We start from the raw sequence: 25,627 nt of genomic DNA, 5'->3' as shown, positions 1-25,627 counted from the left end.
CTAAAATATTAATTAAAAGTTATCAGTGTAAACCCAACACTACAACTTCGACTAGCAACAACATTATTAAAATTAAAACAAACACTACAGCTTCGACACTACAGCTTCGACTAGCAACCACATTATTAAAATTAAAACAAAGACCCTTTCAAAAAAAAAAAAAAATTAAAACAAAGACGTGTGTACCTAGCTATAGCGATAGGTGATTAATATTTAAGATTTGAGATTAATAGTTTGAGTTCATTATAATGCGATTTTAAACTTTTTTATTTATTTATGTAATTTATCAAATAAACTAAAAAAATAAATAAAATAATGATAATTTCAATGTTCGATATATTTTAAAATCAAACTTTATACTCCCTCCGTCCACGAAATGAGTACCCATTTGGGGGTGGCACGGGTTTTAAGAAATTGATTAAGTGTGTGTGAGTGGAATAAGGGACCCACTTTTATTGTGAGTGGGATGTGTGGGGTACACTTACCAAAAAAGGAAATGGGTACTCATTTGGTGGACGGACCAAAAAGGAAATATGGGTACTCATTTCGTGGACGGAGGGAGTATAATTTTAAATCAATCTTCTATCAGATCGAGTGTATAGGTGAAACGAATTTGACCCGACGCAATAGGAGACCTGATTAGAGGGTGCGAGCATTGGAGAGGGCGACGGTGCCAGCGCGACGGGGGCGGTGAGGGGAGGGTGCGGGCGTGGGAAAGAACATGGGCGCAACACACGGCTATGAGGGGAGGGAGGGTAGGAGAGGGTGCAGGGCGGATCCGACAGGGTGCAGTGTAGTTATTTTGCTCAAGTAATTATTGTTATAGAAAAAGGTAATTATTTATATAAAAAATGTAATATCATAGTTATATGATTAATTTTAGTTTGTGTCTATAACTATTACTGAATCAACATTTCATCCCAAATCACATATTTTTGCTTTTGATGCCAATTCTCATTCATGAACTGTAACATTATATAAGTATATATATATATATATATATATATATATATATATATATATATAGGGTGTGGTTCTAGAGAGAACTATATTATTTGTGAGAACGGGAGAACCATCAAATCTAATGCATCCACTGTAAAAATTAATGCATTCGCTGTTAAAATTAATGCACTAAAAAAATAAAAAAAAATGCTCCCTTCAGGATTCGAACCCAGGATCTGCATTCATCCAACAAGATGATGCATCCACCGTAGATCTTGATGATCGAATGGCTGAAAATGGTTCTCCGGTCTTCTTTTATTTATGGTTCTTTCTTGAACCTCTCCCTATATATATATATATATATATATATATCATAATAAAACTTATTTTAATTTGTGTGTGTTAATATAGTAATATTAGCATGGGAGATTCACAACAAGATACGAAAAGGAAGGCATCTAATTATGAGCAATGGACTAAGGAACAAAGTGACTTACTGTTAGAACTTATGGTTGATGCCGCAGCTCGGAGATGGCGTGACAATAGTGGTATCTTAACAAAACCAACGGTTGAAGAAAGAATACTTCCTACTCTTAACTCAAGACTTGGATGTAATAAGACTTACAACAATTACCTAAGTCGCTTGAAATGGTTTAAAAATCGTTGGTTATCTTATTCAAATCTATTGCGATTTAGCTCTGGTTTTGGATATGACTCTACTACCAAAAAGTTTATAGCTCCAGATGAAGTATGGGATGAGTATCTAAAGGTAAACTTCTTAAACATCATATTAAATTATAAAATCATTTTATTTTGAGGATATAGTGAAACAATAGATTAAAAAATACAGGTTTAACCATTTCTTTAAGGTATGAGTCCTTTTGATAATATTTTCAATTGTAAGAAATGCTATAATTTTCTTTTATTAAGTATTCACTTTATTTTAGGATTGCACCGGAGCTATTGATGGAAGTCATATTCCGACAATAGCACAAGGTCGAGATGTAAGTAGTTATCGTAACCGTCATGGTATACAATCCAAAAATATTTTGGTAGCTTGCAACTTTGATTTGCAATTCATGTATGTGCTTAGTGGGTGGGAAGGTTCGACACATGACTCAAAACTTCTAAATGATGTTTTATCAAGAAGAAATGGGCTTGTAATGCCTCAAGCTAATATACTTTAATTTTATTGTTGGTTTCAGAATTACCAGTTTATCTTGGGATTCTTGTCATCTTCAAATTCTTCCCAGAGTTTCCTCTGGCCACTATCATGTCTTGCTGCATTGTGGTAATGTGGCTGATCGTGGTCCTCGTTTCATCAAATTTCTGCATATGTGGACGATGCATGATGGTTTTCACGACATGGTAGCTGATTCTTGGACAAAGGACGTGGACAGTCGATGCCCTATCTTCACGGTTATGGTGAAGCTGAAAAGGCTTCGCGGAGTGTTAAAACATTGGAATAGGGAGGTGTTTGGGCAGGTAGACGGGATGCTTGCGGGCTTCAATGATGACCTCTTCGTAATTCAAAGCCAAATTACTTCGATTGGCTATAGTGACGACCTGTTTGATAAGGAAGTCGTTGTGTAAGATAAAATTAACATGACGTTGTCACGAAAAAATTGTTTGCTGCAACAAAAATCTCGTGCTAAATGGCTGAACGATGGAGATCGCAACACGACTTTCTTTCACACAATGCTTAGATACAAAAAGAAGCCTAATGCCATTGCACATCTTAGGATCGGGGACGACACCATATACGAGCAGGAGATTATTAGCCACCATATTGTGGATTACTTCTCTACGTTATTCCATGAGGATAACAGTCTAGAGGTGGATATCACGACAATTGAGGCGGTGATTGATCATGTTAGTGGTGGATGATTACCACAACGCTTTCCTTACTAAGATTCCGGACGAGGAAGAAATTACTGCGGCTGTATTTTCCATGGATGCATCGAGCTCGCCGGGTCCCGATGGGTTCTTGGGCAAGTTCTTTCAGTTTTGTTGGGGGATCATTAAAGAAGATATTTGGAAGGATATCAGAGCTTTTTTCCAGTAGTCTTATTTGTTGAGTGGTTGCAATTCTAACATTATGGTTCTTCTGTCAAAGAAGGAGGTGGTGAGTTCGGTTACGGACCTTCGGCCGATCGTTCCTCTCCAATTTCTTCTATAAAATTATCCCAAGATTTTAGCGACACGTCTTAGTCTTGTGGCGGCTAAGTTTGTGACGGCTAACCAATTTGATTTTATCAACGGCCGCGCGATTCACGACTGCATCATGTTGGGGTATGAAGGGATAAATTGCATGCGGCGCACCGGCGATGGTAAGAATATGGCATGTAAGATTGATATCACCAAAGCTTTTGATACGCTTCGGTGGGACTTCATCTTCAAGGTCTTGAAAGTGGTAGGTTATGATGATAAATTTATTCCCAGGATTGGAATTCTTCCTCCAATCGGCCAAACTGTCCATTCTCTACCGGGAAAGTTCATGGCTACTTTGCATGTTCCCGCGGTGTAAGGCAAGGTGATCCTTTATCCCCTCTTCTTTTTGGTATTGCTGAGGATGTCCTTAGCACTCTCTTCCAAAATTGTGTGGCTTCTGGTCATCTTGCTCTGATGAGTATGAAACGCTCACGGAATTTTCCCACTCACTTACGCTATGCCGATGATATTTTGGTTTTCTGTAAAGCTACAAAGGATAATGCTATCACTATTAAAAAGATTTTGGATTTCTACAGTGCTATCTCCGGTCAACTTGATGTGTGCGATTTAGTTGTCTAGATTCGAGTTATTTATCGTGTGATTTTATTTGATATTACCCAAGTTTGTGGTGTTTTGGCGCAAGAATTGCATGGATCAGAGTTGGAGACTCATGGATGAAGAAAGCTCAAGAATGGTGTGAATTTGATGAAGTTCGGTTGATTTTGAAGAAGGAATTAGAGATTGGGCTTGGAGTTATTTGTTCTAGATTTAATTAAAGCCTAATACTCTTATGTTTTAATTAATTTTTGGGCTCATGTTTTGTTAAAGCCGATCAGCCCTTTTAGTGAAGCTAGGGATTGGCACTTAAGGGTTTTAAATCCCTTTGTTTTGTTTTTATTGGTGATAGCCGCTAGTATATTAGATATAAGTTAGGATTAGTCTTTAATTTCCTTTAAGCACTACACGTTTCTTTTAGGCTTAGGATTTTATTTTTGCTTTTTGATGGGTTCGGATTTGGTGGGTCATTTTAGAGAGATTTACATGTAGTGTGTTGAATGTAACTTGAGAGCAATTAGCAAGAACAAGACAAGGATTATAGTATTGAATATCACGTAGATTACATGGGCATACAAAGGTTCTATTTATAAAGAAGAACAAGGACAAAATAGTAAAATTAAGGTCGCATGTAACACCCCGTACTTTTTCTATGTTGTGAGATAGTGTTTTAACACTATTGAGAGTACTGAGATGTCGAGATGCGAGACTACTTTTTTTTTATGACCAGATAAGACAGATTGTCTTTTAAATAGAGATACGAGTGACTAAACCGATGATAGAGTTAGAGTGATGAGATTCGAGAAATGAGTTGAGCTAGAGATGCTGATTGAATTGAGTTGAGATTTTATTTTATTTCTGACTACCGGGAATAGAATTACCAGATACCGAGTTATCAGAGATTTACTGACCTATTAAGAAAATAGGAACAATGAGTTTGACATAGAGTCGAGGAAGAAAGAGTGAGAACCTTGATGAAAAGAGTCGGTCTGAGAGAGGCCTAGTTTGTTTGTGTTTGCCGACTGCTTTGATGTGATGTTATGTGAATTTACGTGACTAATTGATTATGTGATTTCTGTGACGTGTGTCATTATGACCAAGTTATTTTGATTTTTATTTGAGACTTTAGCACTTGGAATTTTGATTAGGTGTCAAAAACAAGTGTGGTTTATTTTTATCGAAAAATCGAATGATGCCGGTTTATGAAAATTTTTCCGAGCATAATATTTTTAAATTATTTTTCCTACGAAGAGGAATATTATAATTGAATGAGTGCACTAATATTAGTGCTATAATTATTTTATTTTGGTCACATGGATAATTATGTTATGGTATTTATTAATGAGTGACATTTACATAATTATTGTGATTAATATTTAATCACCCTTCTCACACTTTATTTTAATTTCTCTACCATATGACTAAATGCCACAAATTGCCAAGTGTAGAGATTGAGAGAGAGTAGAGATTGAGAGTGTGTTATTGAGAGAGTAGAGATTGAGAGTGTAGAGATTAGAGTGAGAGAGATCAATGCATTAATTGCATATATTCCCTAAGATCTTCAAATCTCCCTTAAGATTCACAAGATCAATTTAAATCTTACAAAGCAAATTCTCTCTCCCTCACTTCACAATTTTCGGCCATCTCTCTCTCCCTCACTCATCATTTTCGCCTAACACTCTTCTCCCTCACCTCTCATTTCCTCCATGGTTGAAACCTTCGGAGCTTCCAAAAATATTACCAAACACCTCAAAGCTAGAGTGAGAAAGTGTGAACCTTGGTAAGAAACTTGGGTAAGTGACCATGTATTTCATGAATCTTGCTTGAAGGATGTTGTTTGTGAGTGTTCTTGAAAGATTGAAGCAAGAAAATCACCCCCCCTCCCTACTTCAAAATTTTCGAAAAAGTGGGTCTTCACCCCTTCAAAAAATTTTCATTTTCTTTTCTTGATTTGGGGTGAAAAATGATATTTACATGATGTGTGTTGATGATTGATGTGTGTTGTGAAATATGTGCCTTGAGATGTGAAACTTCGATGGAATTTAGTTTACCCAAAAATGGGAACTTTTGAGTCAATGATTTAAATGATGAATTGATGATAAAGATGAGTCCATGAGATGTATATGATGATGATTGATGGAGTAATTTGAGTATATGAGGTCAATTGATGATTTTGATATGAGTTAGATGAATAAAATTAGGGATATGTGTATCTATGCTCTAATTTGTAATTGATGGTTTATATGTGAGATAAATTGGTTAAAAATGATAGATCTATGAATGGATTAAAGATTCATATGTGTTTGTAAAATTTTTCAAAGAGTTTAGTTTAGTAAAAATTAGGACTTTTGAACTATGTGTTATTTAAGTGATGTGGCTTAAGATATGTATTTTTAAGCATGATAGTAGTGTCTTTGTATCTTTGATTAAGTCTATTGTAGGCTAAGTAAAATTTTGACTTAGTTTAGTTTGTATGAGTTTTTGAGTTCTTGTATGATGTGAGTTTGATGCTTGGTAAAATGAGGTCTAATTGCTCTATGATCATTATGTGAACTTTTATCATGTTTTATTAAGAGTTTTATGTGGATACATGGATTTTCATTAAAATCTAGTTTACATGATAAAAAGAGAATAAATATGTGTATAATGAGTTAAATGATATAAAAGATCATGTTTGAGTATTTGAGTAAAGTCGAGCATGAAAATGAAAGAGAATTTGTTTGATGCGTTCGTTGAAACATTTTCCATGAGATTTGAGTTGATGATGAAAGAAAAGAGTCGAGATTGAGTATTATGAGTATTATGTTGTACTTGAATATTTTTGAGTGCTATAAGTGCTTAAAATGAGCTTTGATGAGTTTGCCTTCATGAAATGTTGAGTTGAGCATGTTTGCTAGTGTGTATGTTTCGGAGTCGTTTTTCATGACGCACTGACCTACTATTTTCGAAGGGTTTTTGATACCCAAACACCATGAAAATTTTATGATAAGTATATTTGAGAGTTTTGAGCACACCGATAAAAGTTCAAGTCATTTGGACTTCGTTTACTATTTTTATAAAATGTAAACCTAAAACTGCTATGTTCTGCCGAATTGTTCGGTGAGTAGCCAATAGAGTCACCTTTTCCAGTAGCTTTCCTTAGCATTCTAGAACCCAAATTTTTATGGTTGAGACCTGAGTGTCTTAGCTAAGTACCCACCAAATCTCATACCTTTTTGACAACGTTTACTATTTTTCAAAAATAACACTTTTCGGTTTCTAAAAACTGCCGAATATGGTAGACTGTAGTAAAACAGTCATATCTCCTAAAATACTTGGAGTTTTTGATCCTACTTTTTTTAAATGAAACTAGACTCAAAGAGGTTTCTTTGGGTATAAATTAAGACTCCAGGGGAGTTCTGTACAGGGTCTGGTGAGGTTTTGAAGTTGAGTCAGTGCAGAGTGAAGTTTATTTTTGACTTGTCTATGTGTGTTTTTCATATGCTTAAGTGTTTATACTTGTTCATGTGATTGATTGCTATGAGTTTGAGCCAAGTTGAGAGTTAAGTCGATAATAGGACGTGTGAATCCTTAGAAGCCGAGTATACCTAGGGATTGAGTTTTAATGGGTAAATAGACGTTGAGTGAGGAGTTATAGTTAAGATGAGATTGGATTTAGAAATTGAGTTTCTGACTAAGGTTTGTTTTATCACATGAACCTTCGATGACGATGACGATGTGATGATGACATATGAAGGCCCGAGCGAGACGAAGAAGTAAGTTGCCTGATTTCTTTCCAGGATTAGCGAAGGACTTCAGGTGGGCAATATTTTTTGAGTATATGTTTATCATATGAGCTTTCTAAAATGATTTGATGATATAATGAGTTTATCAAATGATTTGAGTTAAATGATGTTGGAGAACTGTTTGACTTGCCAATTTTTGATGTTGAACCTGTATGTTACCCTCTACTGATGAGACGAATTCGGTTCTGCCACAAGCGGGATTTTGTGCACAGAGGTGACTGCGAGCCGTCTTCGGGTCGGCCGGTCACGATACTTGAGAGGGAGGCCTACTTCTCAGTACCTTTGATAATGATGAGTTGTAGATGTGGTACATGCATGATGAGTACTTTGATAGCGCTATCGTTTCTTTATGATATCTTGATTATGAAAACTGCATGCACAGATTCATTTACGCTAATCTTATTTCTGTGTATTGCTGAGATGTGGCAAGCTTCAAACTTATAGCTCTAAAAGCACCTTTCTTGTTTTTCTCGGCTTTTGCCCACTGAGTATTATGTACTCACGCCCTGCATATATTTCTAAATGTGCAGGCTAAGCAGGGAGCGAGATTGGCCTGGTGCTGGTGGGGAAGAGTTTCAATCGTTGTATTTTGAATTTCTACTTCGCCTTTATGATATTAGAGTCTTGATGTGTGAGATACTTAGTTTTCTTTTGAGATCAAGCAATACACTCACGGTTATGTGTCTTCATACATATAATCGGTTCGCCTTTTGCTGCGATACTCTGCATATTATGCTTCCTTACGAAAAATGAGCTATACCCGTTTTGCTTTTGTTCGTGAAATTCCTGATAATTAAAAAGTTATGACAATGTTGACGTTTTTACCCTTGGGCTAATTTTATGAAGATTTTCCTTAGCATGCTTTGATGTGAGCTTCCGCATGACGTTCACCTAGTTCTTCTTATCTTTTATTCTTTAAAAATAGTCGTATCGATACTCGTACCCCGCTATTACTAGCGCCGGGATTTCGGGCTGCGACATCGCAGCCCTGCCCTAAATCTATCCCGGCTCGTTGCCCTTCATTCCTCATAAAAGATGTTGCTCCTCAACTCGGTCGATACCAGCCCTGTCATTCTGGGCTCAGCCCCGCCATTCTGAGCTCAGCCCCGTCATTCTGAGCTCAGCCCCGCCATTTTGAGCTCAGCCCCGTCATTCTGAGCTCAGCCCCGCCATTCTGAGCTCAGCTCTGCCATTAAGTTCTGCTGGTCTGGGCTCAGCTCTGCCACTCAGCTCTGCCGGTCTGGGCTCAGCTCTGCCGGTCTGAGCTCAGCTCTACCGCATATTTACTCCTGGGAGCCTTTATGCTGATTGATTTCCGCTATCTCAAGGTCAGCGCTGAATGTCCTTGGATGGGCTGATGCATATTCTACTCCTCATTAGCTACTCCCCTCCCAGTCGGGTTAGGGTTTTCTTCGAGTTTAACCCGATGTCATATCTTATCTTAGTATTCATTGAGTCAGCGCTGCCCTTGCTGGGATGTACAATTGTTAGCGCTGTCCAATTAAACCTACTAAATACATGTCAGCTTCGGGTCCTCCCTCTGTTACCTTACCACCTTTTCGCCCCAAAGACCGCCCTTTCGATTCCACCCTTGCCACGTGTCTATTTCCAATTGGGCCTCCCGGTTCCCAGAATTCGTACCGTCTTTGACTTATAAAACCCCTCGTCTTCCTCTTCACGCCTCATTTCATTATTTCAGCTTATTCCATTTTGCAACTTCCGGCGTAGTCACGCTCCCTGTCCCTTTTCGACTATCTCTCGACCTTCTCCGATGCCTACTCCTTTTTGTCTGATTCCGCACATTGACCTAGGTATCGCCTCGAACCCTAACCCTCCTCTTTCTTCCTTAGTGTACTTTCTGTGCTTTTTGGTGATTTCTGGTGTTAGCATATATTTCCTGCTCATAGGATTTCTTGATAGCCATGTCGTCCTCCCTTTCCGTCCCTCTATCAGAAATGAGCATGAAAGAGATGAATCGATTAGAGAAAAAGCTTAGAGGTCCCATCCCCGGCCTAACCTTTAGTCTCCCTGAGAATAAATCCCAGATGACCCCCGATAATCTCAGGGAGAATTGCATTGCCTTATAGTCACATCAAGTAGCCGCAGGGCTGCGCCTTCCTCCTCCTCCTTTCTTGGTAGAGATCTGTAAGCACTTCCGTATCCCTTTCTACCAGTTAACTCCGTCAGCTCTGCGACGAGCTTTCTTCTTCCACATCGTGCTTACTCATCATGGATGTGCTGACACAACGCTGCTCTTCCGCCAAACCCAGATTCTCAAGAAGACTAATACTCACTATAGCTTCTCTACTCACCAGAAATTCAAAACCACATTCCTCAACAAATTACCCTCTGACAAACATTTTGTCAATAACTATTGCTTTGTCAAGACCGATAAAGGAACTTGGATCTCCTTTGCCAGCGTTCGGGATGTGAAATGGCATCCTGAGCGCCATTCTAAAGTTATTCCCTCTCTTCCCTCTCCTTTCTCTAGGGATTTAAATATCCTTGACAAATTAAATGCCTTCAGCCGAGCTCTCCCAGCCAAACTCGTCTTGGAGAATGATTCAGCTCTCGCCTTCAACGGATTATTCTCTCATTACCCCCCAGCCCGCATAAGTAAGGAGGGAACCATCTCCTTTGGTTAAAGTTAGCGCCCTCTTTTACCTTTTTTTTTTCTCATGGACATGTTTGTGATGTTGCAGAGATGGACTGGATCGCCCTATGTGAGGATCTGCTCCCTGTTCCCACCATAGCAAGAAAAGAGAGATCCGGCAGCCCCCAAAGCAGGGCTACCGATGTAGGGGCTGCCACCGCCAGCTCTCCCACGCATTCCTCGGCTGACATCTCCCACAGAGTCAGCCAGTCTCAAGAGCCGGTGGGGGCCCCTGAGGACCCCGAGTACATATGCATCCCTCTGGAGGGCGGGGATTCTTCCGCCATTGCTGTGACCGTCCCTCCGCTATCACCTAGCTCTCCCCCCGCTCAGGTAGCGCTGGGGGCTACGTCCACAGACCGCATCAGGTTGTTGGATGAGGAAGATGAGGATGTCGGCGAGGAAGTCCGTGTTTACGATGTGCCCCCTATCTCCACTATCAAACCAGTGGCCCCGGTTCCCAAACGCAGGAGAGCTCATTCGAAGGCGGATAAATTGGCCAGAAAACGTCGGGCGATGCAAGAGAGCAAGGGTAAGGAGCCCGCTGGCTCTCCCACCGGCCCCACTGACGAAATAACCCTTACCCTTCATCCTGTCACCCAATTGTCGGGGTGGGAATTTTATGATCAGATGAGGGGCAGGATTCACCCTGATGATAAGGCCCATGCTTTAGCCATTTCCCATGAAGAGCTGGCTAGACCCTAGGCCGGTTCTATATGACCGTAAGTCCCTTTCCCTTACTTTTATTTCTCCATTATTCCCACTTTTTTACTACACTTCGTTATTTATATTCCCCTTTATGACCATCCCTCCATCCCGGACCCCAGTGCTAGTGGTTCCGGCTTTCCTCTTGGCAGTTCTGCTCAACAGCTTACCGAACCCGCCCTTGAGTCGTTTAAATTTCAGTGATGTTTTTGTTTTTACTTTGTAATTGTTTTTGGGACAATTCTGCCCTTGAGGCATGACGATTTCACACATGCCGTAATGCGAATATTTCATTTTCCCTTTGATATTTTTGTATTTCATTCTTCTTATTATTTCATAGATTCGACTTGTAGGCTTAGACCAAGGTTTAGTGAAACCATTTCACTATGTGAGACAACTCTTATTAAACTCAGCGCTCGCGGCCAAGGCAGCTCTGAGAGCTCACGGTTTGGGCAGCTCTGACAGTTTGGGCCCTGTTCTTAGATATTAAATTTTTTATCCCTAAAAAATAGATATGAGAGGTAACGGGGGTATACACCCCCTACTCCCCCCCAGTGTCGTGTGTGTACTTTAGAAGTCAAGCACGATTGGTGAGTAGAACAGGAGAAAACCCGACGAATAAATCCTAAAACACCCCATAATTGACGATTGAGAAGTTGGCCAATTCATAACGAGAATATGGAAGTGAAACACCCTTCCTTAGTCTCGAAGGCGAAGTGCCGAGCAGGACTGCTAGGAAGTCCCGAACAATGTTTGGACGTCTCATGTATAGCTGGAAATGTTCGCCCAGAACAGCCTGGCCAGAGCTAGGAATGCTCATCCAGAGCGTCCCGATCAGAGCTGGAAGTGTCCGTCCAGAGTAGCTGGGTCAGAGCTAGCAATACTCACTCGGAGTATGCCGGTCAGAGCTAGAAATGTCCCTCTAGAGTGTCCCGGTCAGAGTTGGAAATGTCCCTCCAGAGTACCCCGATCAGAGCTGGCGATGCTCCTCCGAAGCATCCCAGCCAGAGCTGGCGTCACCCATCCAGAGCATCCCAGCCAGAGCTAGCGTTGCTCATCCAGAGCATCCCAGCCAGTGCTGACGATGCTCATCCAGAGCATCCCAGCCAGAGCTGGCGTTGCTCATCCAGAGCATCCCAGCCAGAGCTGGCGTTGCTCATCCAAAGCATCCCAACCCGAGCTGGCGTTACTTATTCAAAGCATTCCAGCCAAAGTTAGCAATACTCATTCTCGCGACTAATGCAGCTCTGGGGCTCAGTGCCCGCGCTATTACCAGCATTGGGATCCGACGTAGGCAGCTGCCCACGCTAAGTCAGCTCTGGGGGCTAGAACTTAGGCGGCATTAAAAAGTTCAACCCTCATGTGGCCCGCGCTAAGGCAGCTCTGAGAGCCCGCGCTTAGGCAGCTCTGGATCCTAAGTGCTCGCGCTACTACCAGCATTGGGATCCGGCGTAGGCAGCTGCCCGTGCTAAGTCAGCTCTGGGAGCTAGAACTTAGGCAGCATCTAAAAAATTCAACCCTCATGGTGCCCGCGCTAAGGCATCTCTGAGAGCCCGCGCTTAGGTAGCTCTAGGTCCTAAGTGCTCGCGCTACTACCAGCATTGGGATCCGGTGTAGGCAACTGCCCGCGCTAAGTTAGCTCTGGGAGCTAGAACTTAGGCAGCATCTAAAAAATTCAACCCTCTTGGTGCCCGCGCTAAGGCAGCTCTGAGAGCCCGCGCTTAGGCAGCTCTAGGTCCTAAGTGCTCGCGCTACTACCACCATTGGGATCCGGTGTAGGCAACTGCCCGCGCTAAGTCAGCTCTGGGAGCTGAAACTTAGGCAACATCTAAAAGAAAAAAAAAATTTAGTCCCATTTCCTTAGATATTGAATTTTTTATCCCTAAAAAATAGATATGAGAGGTGATATTAGAGGTGACGGTGGTATACACCCCCTACTCCCCCCCAGTGTCGTGCGCGTACTTTAGAAGTCAAGCACGATTGTTTGTCAGCCCTGCGTTTTGTTCCCATTCATACATGCATAAACAAGATATTGAGGAATAAGAAAAGAGAGTCAACACGGGTACGTACCCTAAAACCAAGGATCCCATTTTATTCAAGAAACTTGGTCCCGAACCTCGTTAAAACCCCAGTGGGGAAAAAGAGTATTTGGTCTACAAAAGATATGTTAACACTGAGATAGTTCAAGCATAAAACTTTTTCAATGTGTTGGTATTCCAAGGACTGGTAAGTCGCCTTCCCTCTGCATCAGAGAGATGGTAAGCTCCTCCTCCTAGCACCTCTGTGACGATAAATGGACCCTCCCAAGTGGGATCGAACTTCTTGGTTGGGTGAAGCGCATCCACGCGCTTGAGCACTAGATCCCCTTTGTTGAATTTTCTTTCAATGACTTTTCTATCAAACCCAGCCTTGACTAGGCTCTTGTACTTGGCTGCTCGGAGCACTGCCGCATCCCGGTGCAAGTCAATCATATCCAGATCAAGGCGACGTAGCTCGTCATTTCTGATGGGATCATAGTGTAAAATCTGGTGAGAAGCTAAGCGCACCTCTGCTGGGATGACAACGTTGGAACCATAAACCAAGGTAAAAGGCTCCTCCCCCGTAGCGGTTTTCGGGCTAGTACGGTGAGCCCACAAGACCCCATCCAGCTTCTCCGCCCATCTCCCCTTGCATTTCTCAAGTTGTTTTTTCAGCCCGTCACAGATAGTGCGGTTGGTGAGCTCCACTTGTCCATTTGCTTGAGGGTGCGCTACGGACACAAAGCGTTGCATAATGTCCATCCTCAAACAGAAATCTTCAATTCTTGCCCCTGTGAACTGAGATCCATTATCCGAGACTAGCACTCGAGGCGGCCCGTACCGATAGCAAATATTACGCCACATGAATCTTTCGATAGCACACTCATCTATTTTCGTCACGGTTTCCGCTTCCACCCATTTCGAGAAATAGTCCACGACTACAATGAGGAAGCACTTCTCTCCCGGTGCTGTAGGTAGCTTCCCGACTATGTCTATTCCCCATTTATCAAACGGGCAAGTGGCGTACATGATGCCCATAATCTCCCCTGGCGTATTAATACGCGGCGCAAACTTTTGGCAAGTTTCACATTTCTTGATAAATTTTTTAGCATCGTCTCCCATCGTGGGCCAGTAGAAGCCTGCCGTGACGAGCTTCCGCATGAGGTCTTTGTATCCCGCATGGTTGCCGCAGCAGCCCTCGTGTATTTCCTGAATGGCATACATTGCCTCCTCTGGCGAGAAACATTTGAGAAGTGGATGCGTGAAAGACCTGCGGTAGAGCTGGTCATTCAACAAGCAGTACCGACTGTAAAGGCAGCGCTGAGATACCACAGCGTCGAGACGCTCGCCTGTGCGTAAGAAATGAACGATAGGTGTTCGCCAATCTGGCCTTTCTTCGACATTAAGAACTGCCTCCCTCCCCTCTATAGCGGGCTCGAACATCAATGTCACAGAGTCATTCCAGGTATGATCCACAGCGCTGGCCATCCGAGCCAATAAGTCAGCTCTGTTATTCTGCTCCCGCGGTATTTGTTCAATGTGGCAATCCCGGAACTTAGACATTAAGTCTTTAGCTCTGAGGTAATAATTAGCCATCCGACTTTCTCTGACATCATACTCTCCCAATAGTTGCTGTACGACCAGCTGGGAATCAGATCTTATATGCATTGACTCGGCCCCCAGCTCTGTTAATATCTGCAGTGCCCTCAACACAGCTTCATACTCTGCCTCATTGTTGGACAAGCGCTGTCCATACTTTATGGCAAATTGTAAATTATCGTTGGTTGGGGACTGTATGTGGATACCCACGCCACATCCTTCTCTGGTGACCGACCCATCCACCGAAGCTGTCCAGGGCGGGTTCAATTCTGTCTTCGTAGTTTCTTGTATGAAGTCAGCTAAGGCTTGTGCCTTAATTGCTACCCGTAGTTCGAAATCCACATCAAACTCACTGAGTTCAATCGCCCATTTGACCATTCTCCCTGACAAGTCCGGGCGCCCCAGCGTTTGTGTTAGGTCCGGAGGGTCTCGAATAGGTGTATGGGGGGGAGAGAATACACCTATGGGCTATTTTTGAGATTTAAAAATAAATAACTCAAAATGAAACTTCAATCACAAACAGACTCAACTGGTTTAATGAAAATAGTTTTGACTAAACCGAGGTTGACGACTGATACTGAATGCTCTTCAGTAACGAGTTATCAGTTAAGTCACAAAGTCTTAACTGATTTAAGTAAGTCTTCAGTCGAGTTTGTTAAAACAGAGATGTTATAAGTCTTCCTGACTATCAAGGATAGATCAGTCAAACTGATAACATACGCAGCGGAATTGTTTTGTTTCAAAATAGCCTTTAGTCCTGAGCAAGTTGTTGGGATTAAGTTTCTCTTTGCACTTAGTCAGTTTTCAGTAAAGCGGTAAGAACAAGAAAGTAAATACTGAAAGCTGTAAATGTCACAGAGATTTTAACGTGGTTCGGAAAACACTTCCTACATCCACGGTCGGTTGATCAGACCAACAACTTCACTCGCAGGTGCTTACAGGTGCACTGCAAATCAATGCTCGTGCTTACGGGTGCACAGCAAACCGAAACAACTGAAGTTCACTCCTTCAGTACCAACCTTCCGAGTTGGATTTCTCTCGCCCAATACCCACTCGGTACTAGGACTTTCACAGAGTCAAATACCTTTCTGAACTCCAAACACAAACACTCAATTCAAACGTTGAAAGAGAGGTTTGAAATCTTGCCAAGTAAATCACAAAGAATGGGTTCTTTGCAATTAGTTTGACCTAGGCTTTGGTTGAACAATATATGCCTAAGGTCTAAGAGAATGTGTGTAATCAGCAGTGACTGATTTTTGGCTTTGTAATTCTCTTCTTCGATTCAATCTTTGGAGAGTTGAGACAAAGCTGAGTTTTGATTTTGGCAGAGCTTCAGCTTATGTTGTTGAATCGGTGAAGATTGAAGTGATCCTCGGGCGCTATTTGTAGGAGGCGTCTTGAATAGATCCGTTGGCGGAGAAGGTCTTCAAGATATTTTCCGTTAGAGAGTAATTTGAATCTGGGCTGAGGTTTCAATCTTCGAGGTTCCTTGTTTGGTGAGAACGGCTACTTTGGAGAGCAGGAGACGTGATGTCTCTGAAAAGGTAATCACCAAAGAGGATGGCCTCTGCAGAGAAAGGACGATCCTGAGATCTCTGCATTTAATGCGGTTGTACTTCTGCAGTACGTGGCTTCCTTTGAACGTTGAATGTTCAGTCCGAGGAAGAACTTTAACTGATACTTGACTTTAGTATCAGTCCGCTGATTCCACATAGCTCGCATTGAATAATCAGTTAGAATTGATTCTTCGACTGATAAGTCAAACCTCTGTTTTTGACTTCTGCCTTCATGCAACATCAGTCGGCAACTTCAATCTTCAGTCTTCAGTCCTTCGTTCTTTAGTCTTCAGTCTTCAGTCTTCAGTCTTCAAAGCAATAGCTAAGCTAGAAAATAACTCTAACACTTGAGTTCGAACAGTTCTAGTCTATTACAAGAGAGGCTAAAGGATTTTGGTATCATCAAAACTAGGATTAGGATATTTCACTGTGTTCCCAACAATTTCCCCCTTTTTGATGATGCCAAAACCACACAACAGTTCTAGGCAATAAAAGACTGAATTCAAGGCACAAGATTCTAATCTGGGTGAATGCTATTCCCCTTAACAATAGAACCTAAAACTTGTACTTTGAAGGAAGAACGTATCAGTTCGAAAAAGACTGAATGAGGACAAACTGAAAAACATTAATCAGAGCCTGGACAAAGAGACATTGTCTTCAGGTTGAGGTCAAGAAGTTTATTTTATTTCACTCAAAGACTGAATAGACATCAATTGAGATTACAAGAAGAGTGAAAGAAAAAGATAAGAGAATGCCAGGATCAGGGTCTCTGATCATACAATTCGAAGACTGTATTCTAGATGTTGTCACGAACCCCTGAAGCAGAATCTTGAGGCACATTCCAGATTTTACAAATGGCTCTGACTTCTCTCTTGATGCTCTCTCTGTTGACAGCATTTTTGATTTTTGGAGGAGACACAAATCTCTTCAGAGGATTGGGAATCAGAATACCTACTTTTCTCTGAGCTTCCAGCATCTTATCAACCATCCCTCTTTCAGGCCAGTTAGCAAGGAAGTATTTCCATGCTTCCTTTAGGTAATTCCTATTCATTCATGTCAGTTGGTATCCAGTGATCTTTTTGATCAATTCTATCCAAGTACGATACCATGAGTCCTTCGCTGACATAATGTCTCAATTGTTGTTCTTGTTTTAGCATTCGTGGGAAGGGTTGTTGAGTGTCTTCATCCATTTGAAGTGCATTCTTAGCTTTAGGCTCTGATTCTCTAGAAAAGTAGCTCACATCATCTCTGGTTCTTTTCCTGCTGAATTCCTCTGAGACAGAGGGAACTTGAGCAGAGTGCTTTGCAGTTAGAGGTTCAGCAGGCTTGTGCCAAGTTTGCAGGGAATTCCACCACATACTCTTCCCCCTTTTGGCATCATCCTGAGGGAGAGAGTTGACTCTGTCTTGAAGGGTTTTGATGTCTCTCATCATTGACTGAATGAGTGAGGAGTTGGATGACATCCGGAGGTTGTTGAGCTGACTTTTGAGCTGTGTGATTCTGACAAGAAGAGGGTTGAGTTCAACTGCAACCAACAGCTTAGCTTCTGAGGTACTCATGAATTCCTTCATGAACTCTATTTTCAATTTGTCAAAATCTTTTTGGAGGTCCAGAATGCGCTGTTTGGTTGTAACTTCTTCTTCCAATGTACGCTGCTTTAACTCACGAAGCTCTTTTCGAACAGTCGGAAGCCCAGTCTGGACAGGGGCCATGTCCCTTTTATACTCAAGATGAGCAATCTCAGCTTTGATGATTCGACGGTGGAGTTCAGAGATGCGAACTTCATGATGGATCATGTCTTCCTTTGCATGTTCTTCCACCGAGACCAGATGTTTGAGAAACTTGGAACCATAGATGTCCTGTCGTTCCCTCTCATGCTTTAGTATCTCAATTTGGAACTGTTGCTCTGCTAGAATTTCCAGTAAGACCGGGATTGATTCTACCATCCCTTCAGGGACCACGAACTGACCCTTCACAGGTGCTCTCCTTTTCCATTCAGTGAGGAATCCATCAGTTTCGTCATCTGAGTCATATCTAAAGACTCCAGGGCGACGTTCAATGTTGATGACCTCAATGGGCAGTTCATGTGGGATGTGTGGTTCCCTGGACTCTTTTTTAGAAGAAGTCGCTCCTTGAGAGGTAGTAGCCTCATCAGTGGCAGTGGGTGGAGCGGAATGAGGGATGTCTTCTCCATCCGTCGAGTAGAATGGAGCGAAAGAGGGTCATTTCTGGTGTTTTCGTTGGAAGGCGCATGGTCATCAGTTGAGAAGATCGGTGGTGATGCCTGTCGAGGAATATCAGCAATATCCTCTATACATCCTTCTGGGGTAGATGCTTCTTCAGTTCATGCGGAGGTGGTGTTGAATGCAGGTTGAGAGATTTGTTGCTCAGCCTTATCAGAGGTGTTTGGTTGAGCTTCCTCGCTGTCTGGAGGCACAGCAGTGGAGGTGTCTGCATTCGAGTGGCTGACTGGATCAGTCAACAACTAACATGGAGAAACTGATGTGGCATTGTCAGCAGTAGGGTTTTCATGAAGAGTAGACTCAGGAGCAAGCGTCTCCTGAAGAAAGTCTTCAAGCACCGGACTTTGAGAGGAGGGTCCGACATTCTCAAGTGTAGAAAAATCCTCAACAAATTAGGATGTCGAGGGTCCAGCATCAGCATTAGTATCGAGAATTTGAGGTCTTTGGATGAATCCTTGGGATTCAAGATACTCCTTGACAAACTTGTCAAAATCATGAATCACATCCCACACTCGGGTGAGATTGAAGATGCTGAACAGTGAGGCTTCCTCATGTTCGAAGGAGTCCTCATTCTCTAGGTAATGAAGATCATTAACTTGTGAGCAGGGGGCTGTTTTGAGAAAGGTGTAGGTGAGAAGTCTATGAATATTTTGATAGACTTCGAGGGTTGTGTCAAATTGGCCGAGAAGATTGAATAAGAAGATTGAAGCTTCTTCTTTGGCTTTGGTTTTTAAATCTTCAACCATTGTAAGATTCTTTGAAGATTTGGAAGGATTGAGGGTATAAGATTGATGAGCCCATGTTTGTGCTCATTTTTCTTGTGTGTTTTAGGTCTAGATAGAGTCCTTTTCCTTTGTTTTGCTAGAGTCAGTCGCCTGGGAGGGCGTTGTTCCAGGGCAGGCCCGTTCTTTGGGCAGAAGGTGCTTACAAGGCATAATGCTGCTGCATTCCGCAAAAGACGCATGAGTTTAAATCAAAGGAATCAAGGTGCCAGGGCAGAGGAGTCGGCCAGGGCAGAGGAGTCTGCTAGGGCAGAGGAGTTGGCCAGGGCAGAGGAGTCGGCCAGGGCAGAGGAGTCGGCCAGGGCAGAGGAGTCTGCCAGAGCAGCGAAGTCATCCGACCAGAGGGATCATCCGACCAGAGCAGCGAAGTCATCCGACCAAAGGGATCATCCGAACAGAGGAGTCGTCCGAGCAGCGGAATCAGCTGGGCAGAAGGTACAGACGGGGCAGAGAAGAAGAGTGCAGAGGATGTAGATAAGGAAAGATATCCAAAACCTTATCTCTTGAGGTTTGGATAAGAACAAATCAGCCTCCAGATCAGGATACAATCTCGGGCAGAAGGAGCCCTAATTCCAGCCCACTCCTTTTGGGCCCAGCCTGTGTAGCCCTAACTCTTGCCTATAAATACCTCATAGTTGTGAATCATTGAAAGAACGGATTTTGGAGGCACCAATTCAGAGATCATTGCTGTAGTTTTACTTTCCATAGTTAGGTAGGAGTAGTCGCCCGTTATGGGCATAGCAGTTTAATTTTCTGTTCATGTTTTCTGCGGCACTTTTGGCCGTAAGTACCCTTTTTCCTCAAGTAAGTTTTTATTTCAGTTTTTACTTTATGTTTTCCTTTATGTCTTTTGCTTGTGTTATCTACTTTATGGTTGGCTAAGTTTTATATTCTGATTTGGGCAAGATGATCTAAGCATGAATGAATAAACTCGAGAGGTCTAATTTGAGCATAATAACTGTATGAGCATATTCCCGATACACTAGGTTTGATTCCAAAAAGGTTGTAACAACTTGGTTAATTAATTGATCACTAGTTAACTAGGAAGTTCTGACCACAAGTAATACTTTGGGCAAAAGGCGAGTTGCCATCGACCTCCAAAATAGTACAACTGGTGTTGGAGCCGTGACTGCTGTGAAATATCGGCGTAAGAGTCAAGTGGGTCTATCTAGTTCTTAAAGCATTCTGGGCAAAGCACAACTAGCGATAGGCCATCGCAGAGAGCGTGGATGTTGTCCGGGGTAGTTGATTTCCATTAGCTGACCCTTCTAAGGGATCATAAACTGAAAGGATAGATTGGGCAAGGGGTTTTTGCGTGCGTGACGAGTGACAATAGGGGCGCAACAATTCTTATGCCTATAACCACTGGTATGCGAGTATAGTAATTTATCTTTGCACCAATGATCGAGTGTCTAGTTCATGTTTGGTGATTCAAGCCTAAGTCAGGATTGTTTTGTTATTTGATTTATTTACCTTTGTTATTTCAGTTTAAGTTGGAACCCCCGTTCTGCCCATAAGCTTGTTGTGGGAAGAGTACTGCAGAAAACAAAACCTTTTTAGTGACACCTTTGCAGGAGAAGTTACTGCTCAGTTCCCTGTGGATTCGACTCTGGACTTACCGCTAGCTAGTCTAGTTGTGGGCACAGGATATTTTATTTGCGCGAAGCTCAAACGACGGCTTCGTCAAAGATGAGGTATGTTGTATGGCTTTTCCTTTGGATTTTGTTTGCTGAGTGGATCGTGGACGACGTGGTACCGTTGTGGGATGAGTAGGAGGAGAGGAGATGGGATTCTCAGCAGTGGGAGAATCAGTTGATTCTACTTCAATAAGTTCAGAAGAAGAGACAATAATTACCTTTGCTTTCTTGGAGGGTTTAGGTCCTCCTTTCCCGATCTTGAAGAGTCGAAGCCCATCAGAGAAGGACAGTTTCTCCGCCCAGAAAACCAATGGGAGATCCTTCGTCCCTTGGATTATAATTTGGGAAACTCTGTTCCCCTAGCGAAGTAGATTTGCAGGCCTGGTGTTGCGGGGTTCTTCAAAAAGAAGATCGAGATACGCTTTTTCTCAGTTGAAGGGGCCTTCCAGCATGAGTGCAGCAAGGATGTTCTTCTGAGGCTGAGATGCTTTGTCTGGAGTTCCGGTTGCTCCAATCCAGCATTTCTGAACGATTTTCCCCAAAAGCGTGTATCTCGGCTGAAGGTGGGCGAGAACAAAAGTTCCTTCGGAAGACTCGTTTGAATCTCTCATTGCTGATTTGAGAGTGGAGTTAGCGGTTGTGTCCGTGATGGATGACGGAGAAGGACCACTGTTCGGAAGATTGAACAGTTCGCGAACAATGCGCGTGACGTTGAGATTTTCCTCCTGTTCTTCTGAAAAATCTGGCGATGTGAAGATATTGATAGTAGTGAAGAGTTCGCCAGATTCACTGAATTTCAGATTCTCATAGAACTGCTTGACGATATTTGTGAGAAGAAAATCTGCTTCTCTGGTTATAAACTTCATCCATTGGTGGCGATTTAGTATCTCTTCAGCCTCTGCATGTTCCGGCTTTGTCTGGAATGGTGAATAGTCGACTGACTGTTCATATCTAATATCTTTGTTGGAGACAACAATTTCTTCGGTGTCGGATTTCTTTGCTACGCGTTTACCCATTTCTGAAAAACAAGGTTTGAATTGAAAAGGTCTCACAGTTGATGGCTGTGGAGCACAAGTTAGAGGAATAGAGAAGAAATAAGGTAAAAATTCAGTTGATGGTAGTGAAAAGTCTGAGAGATGTGGTGACAACGTGTGATCGTGGAAGATGAACAATTGTTTAGGGTATTTGAAAAGACATTGGCAGTTTCAAATCCGCGCGCCAAGTTGCATTTAATGAATTTTGAGGTCCGTAATAAATGCCCGTCAGACAAAATTCCTTATAATTAAAGATATCGAATGATGAAGAATATTTGGCGTAATGTTTAATAAAAAGGTGAAAATCAGATCATACTGTTGTCAGGAAAAGATATGCTCAAAACCTATTTTTGGGTAAATCGTGTTCAGCGTGAGAAGCAAGGTAAATTTTAAGTTTTATCAGTTATGGTTGTGTTCCCAACAATCAGTCATGATAAGATAAGTGGATGAAAACTGTGACTGATTTTTAAGGGATATGTTCCCCCTAATTTAATATCTAGTGAAACTGGTGAGATAGATGTATTAGTCAAAAGTGGAACAATTGAGGAAAACGTATCAATAAATAAACAAAGAAATGACTCAAGTTGAATAAACAAGAAGAGGAATATAAATAGTCAAGGCATTCAGTTAAAACACAGATTGCACCAAAAAGAAATCAACCATATTTCAAGATGGAAAATTACAAGTGAGAATTAAAATGAAAAGAAATCTTGTACTTTCCTTTGATTTCAACCAAGACGAATCTTCTTGTTCGTGCTCTTCTGGGGATTCTCAAAGGTTTCAGTCACCTTTTTCCATTTTCCCTTCTTGTCACCTTTTTCTCTTTTCCCTTCTGTTATCTTGAGATTTAGATGTTGGCTCGCCTTCAGTCTGGATTCCCATTTGAAGTTGAAGATGCATGACTGTTGACTCAAGGAAGGCTAGTTTGATTTTGAGATTGTGAGTCTCATCTTCTTGAGATAAAAGCCTTTCTTTCAGCAGTTGCATTTCTTCATTGGGGGGCAGCTTTGTAGTCTCTGGAATTTCTTCTGCCATATCTTCACTCCTTGTGTTCTCCGTGGATGGATGTGTTTGATAGTCAGGACTTCGACGAAGAGGTACATCTTCAATGTTGGAATCTTCCTTAAGGAGATCCTTGGAGATCAATACACTCTTAGGTTAAGAGCCCAATCATGAATGGCATCCCAGATGTTTGTGACCTTGAATTTCTCAATGACACTGTCCTCGAGAGACTTTATTTCGGCGCTTGTCAAGACGTCGTCAATTCCTTAGAATTTTGATCTGGGCATGGTCTTGACAAAAATGTAGAAGAAGTAATTGACAAGATCTTGAAATTCTTCAGCATTTTCAGTTGCAAGCATGATTGGGAAGGTGGAGGCAACACAATGTTGAGCGAGAAGAGTAAGGTAGTTCTTGAGAAGTCCACGTGGTGCTCTGATGGATGACGATGCAGCATTGACATCTCTTGACTCAACAAATTTGACCTTTGTGTCAAAGCTTTCAAGGCACCGATGGAAAAATCCAGTGAGAGGAAGACGTCTCACCACTGTTGGGTTTTCTTCTCTGTTAGATGCAGGTGAGTTTGGGATTGAAGAATTGCGAGGAGTATCATTAGTTGGAGTTGAAGAAGTTTCTGCTTTCTTCTTTGCAGTTTCTTCAGTTGATCTTCGCGATTGAGGCAATGAAGATTGAGAATCAGTCTTGACTGGTGTTGCAACACTATCGAGGTATTTCTTGAATGAACCTCGAGTTCTCAGGTGAACTCCAGATGAAGTGTTAGGCGTCTCGCTTACAGCTGGAGTTGTTGATCTGCTTGCACCTTTCTTTCCTTCAAACAGCAACAATGTTGAATGAATTTTTGTGGTATTCTTCCAGAAGCACTGAAGTGATTTGGTGCTGTGAAGAATAATCGAAGATACTCTGGTTCCTTGGCGTAGGAACTTGGAGGAGTGAGTTTCTCCCTTTTCTTCTAAAAGAATTTGAAGGAATGCCTTCTCCCAATTGAACGGCCCTTCTTGCAGGAGCGCAATCAGCACCATTTTATGAAGCCGAGAAAGATGATCTGGGGATCCAAGATTGCCGAACCAGCATCGCTTGATCATTTTGGCAATCGGTCTGAGATGAGGATGAAGTCTTGACATGCTCAAGACGTTTTTGAAGTTTGAGGTGGATGAGTCATCATCTTTAAGTGCATTCTTCAGAAGAACAGAGGCTTCTTCATCCGGGAAGGTAGGATCAGGTCCTTCTGTAGGGAAGTTGAACAGTTCTCTCGCTGCTCTTGTGACGTTGATGGAGAATTGAATTATTTCTGAAAAATCTTCAGTGATGAAGATGTTGACCTCTGCCGTGCAGTCTCCAATTGATTCGTCCATCTTGATTGATTCATAGAATTCCTTGATGTTTTGTTCGTCGAGCAGGAATTCTGGTGTACAGTGAAGAAATCGAGTCCATCCATGCCGATTCAAGATCTCACTGATCCTGCCTTGTTCAGAGAGATTCTGAAGAGCCTAATTTGTGACAATGGATTCGTAGCAAACCACTTGACTAGAAATGGACTTTGAAGATTTTGTCATGAGTAAAATGATGAATGAATGATATCTGCGGAAATCTTGAAAGTTCTCTCACAGAGGTTTAACTGTGGATGTTGAAATGAGTGAAAAAGTTGAACTTCACAGTTTGAATAATGCTGAGGAAATTCTCGGAGATTGAGAAGGTCTTATGTGAAAGATGAAGCATTTTTGCTAAGAATATGGAGGATCGCGCACTCGTCGGTTTCAATGATCTTTTGAAATCCGTGCAAATAGAATCGTTACACATGTAGATAATTCCGCTTGTTAGTAAAAAGGGCGGGATCTTGTGAGCGTGTGACATTCTTATTTAGGCGTAGATTTCTGTAAATTCAATTTAAGTACATTTCCCAAATTCTCAAGATATGTTGAGCAAGTAACAGTTTTCAAGTGAAGAAGAAGATTGGTCTTTCAGACTTACAAGAGAATGGGTAAGGACTTACACATCAGTTAGTCTTTGAAGTGGAAAATCAGGACTATGAGAGTTCCCCCTGAGTTGATGACTGATTCTTCTTCATGTCATTCTGATCTTGACTGTCACTGCATTTGCTTCTTCTGTTTCATCTTTCCTCGAGTCTGGATCGTTGCTTCATGAATCACCCTTTCAAAAACTTCTGAAATCTTCTTGAAGTTCAGTTCTGTTTCTTCGAGAAGAGATCGATGCATTTGCTTCTGAGACTGTAGAAGAGTCAGTCTGTTGGTCAGTCTGTGCCCTTGAATGGTTCTACTATCATCTTCGACTTCATCTGAGTGATGATATAAGATTCTTTCTCGCACATCTTGTACAAGTCGGATCTCTTTGTTGATTTCTCAAAAATCTCTCAAGAGGTTTTCAAATCTCATCCTCAGATCTTGATATTCCAGTCGAATCTGATCATAGTGATCAATTTCTCCTTGAGGCGAATGAGTTGGACTCATGTTTTCTTCGGGGAAGATGAATCTATCTTCAAGGTCTGAGTCCAATGGCCCAATTTCAAAGCCGCTGACTCCTCGAAAGAAGGTTTTGACGTAATCGCTAGAGAAGCTCTTCTTTGTCCTGTCCATAGAGCAGAGAAGGCACAAGAAATGAGAAAGGTGTACAGAGTGAGCAAGAAAAAGGGTTGACTCGAAAGGTTTTAGAAACCCTTGGAGGATCTAGTTCAATAGAACCTGATCAAAATAGAATTGTTCTTGTGAACAACCTGCTCTGATACCAATTGTTAGGTCCGGAGGGTCTCGAATAGGTGTATGGGGTGGGGGGGGAATACACCTATGGGCTATTTTTGAGATTTAAAAATAAATAACTCAAAATGAAACTTCAATCACAAACAGACTCAACTAGTTTAATGAAAATAGTTTTG

General features: G+C 41.9%; 1 long non-coding RNA gene across 1 annotated transcript; it reads left to right on the top strand.

The window, feature by feature from the left end:
- Positions 1-7,290: 7,290 nt before the first annotated feature.
- LOC130989164 (uncharacterized) lies at positions 7,291-8,319 on the top strand. The gene is made up of 2 exons (XR_009090515.1): positions 7,291-7,506; positions 8,024-8,319. It is a non-coding gene; the product is annotated as an uncharacterized LOC130989164 (long non-coding RNA).
- The last annotated feature ends 17,308 nt before the right edge of the window (positions 8,320-25,627 follow it).

This window comes from Salvia miltiorrhiza, chromosome 6, assembly GCF_028751815.1.
Source record: "Salvia miltiorrhiza cultivar Shanhuang (shh) chromosome 6, IMPLAD_Smil_shh, whole genome shotgun sequence".
NCBI lineage: Eukaryota > Viridiplantae > Streptophyta > Magnoliopsida > Lamiales > Lamiaceae > Salvia > Salvia miltiorrhiza.
This window is presented reverse-complemented; position numbering and strand designations above follow the sequence as displayed.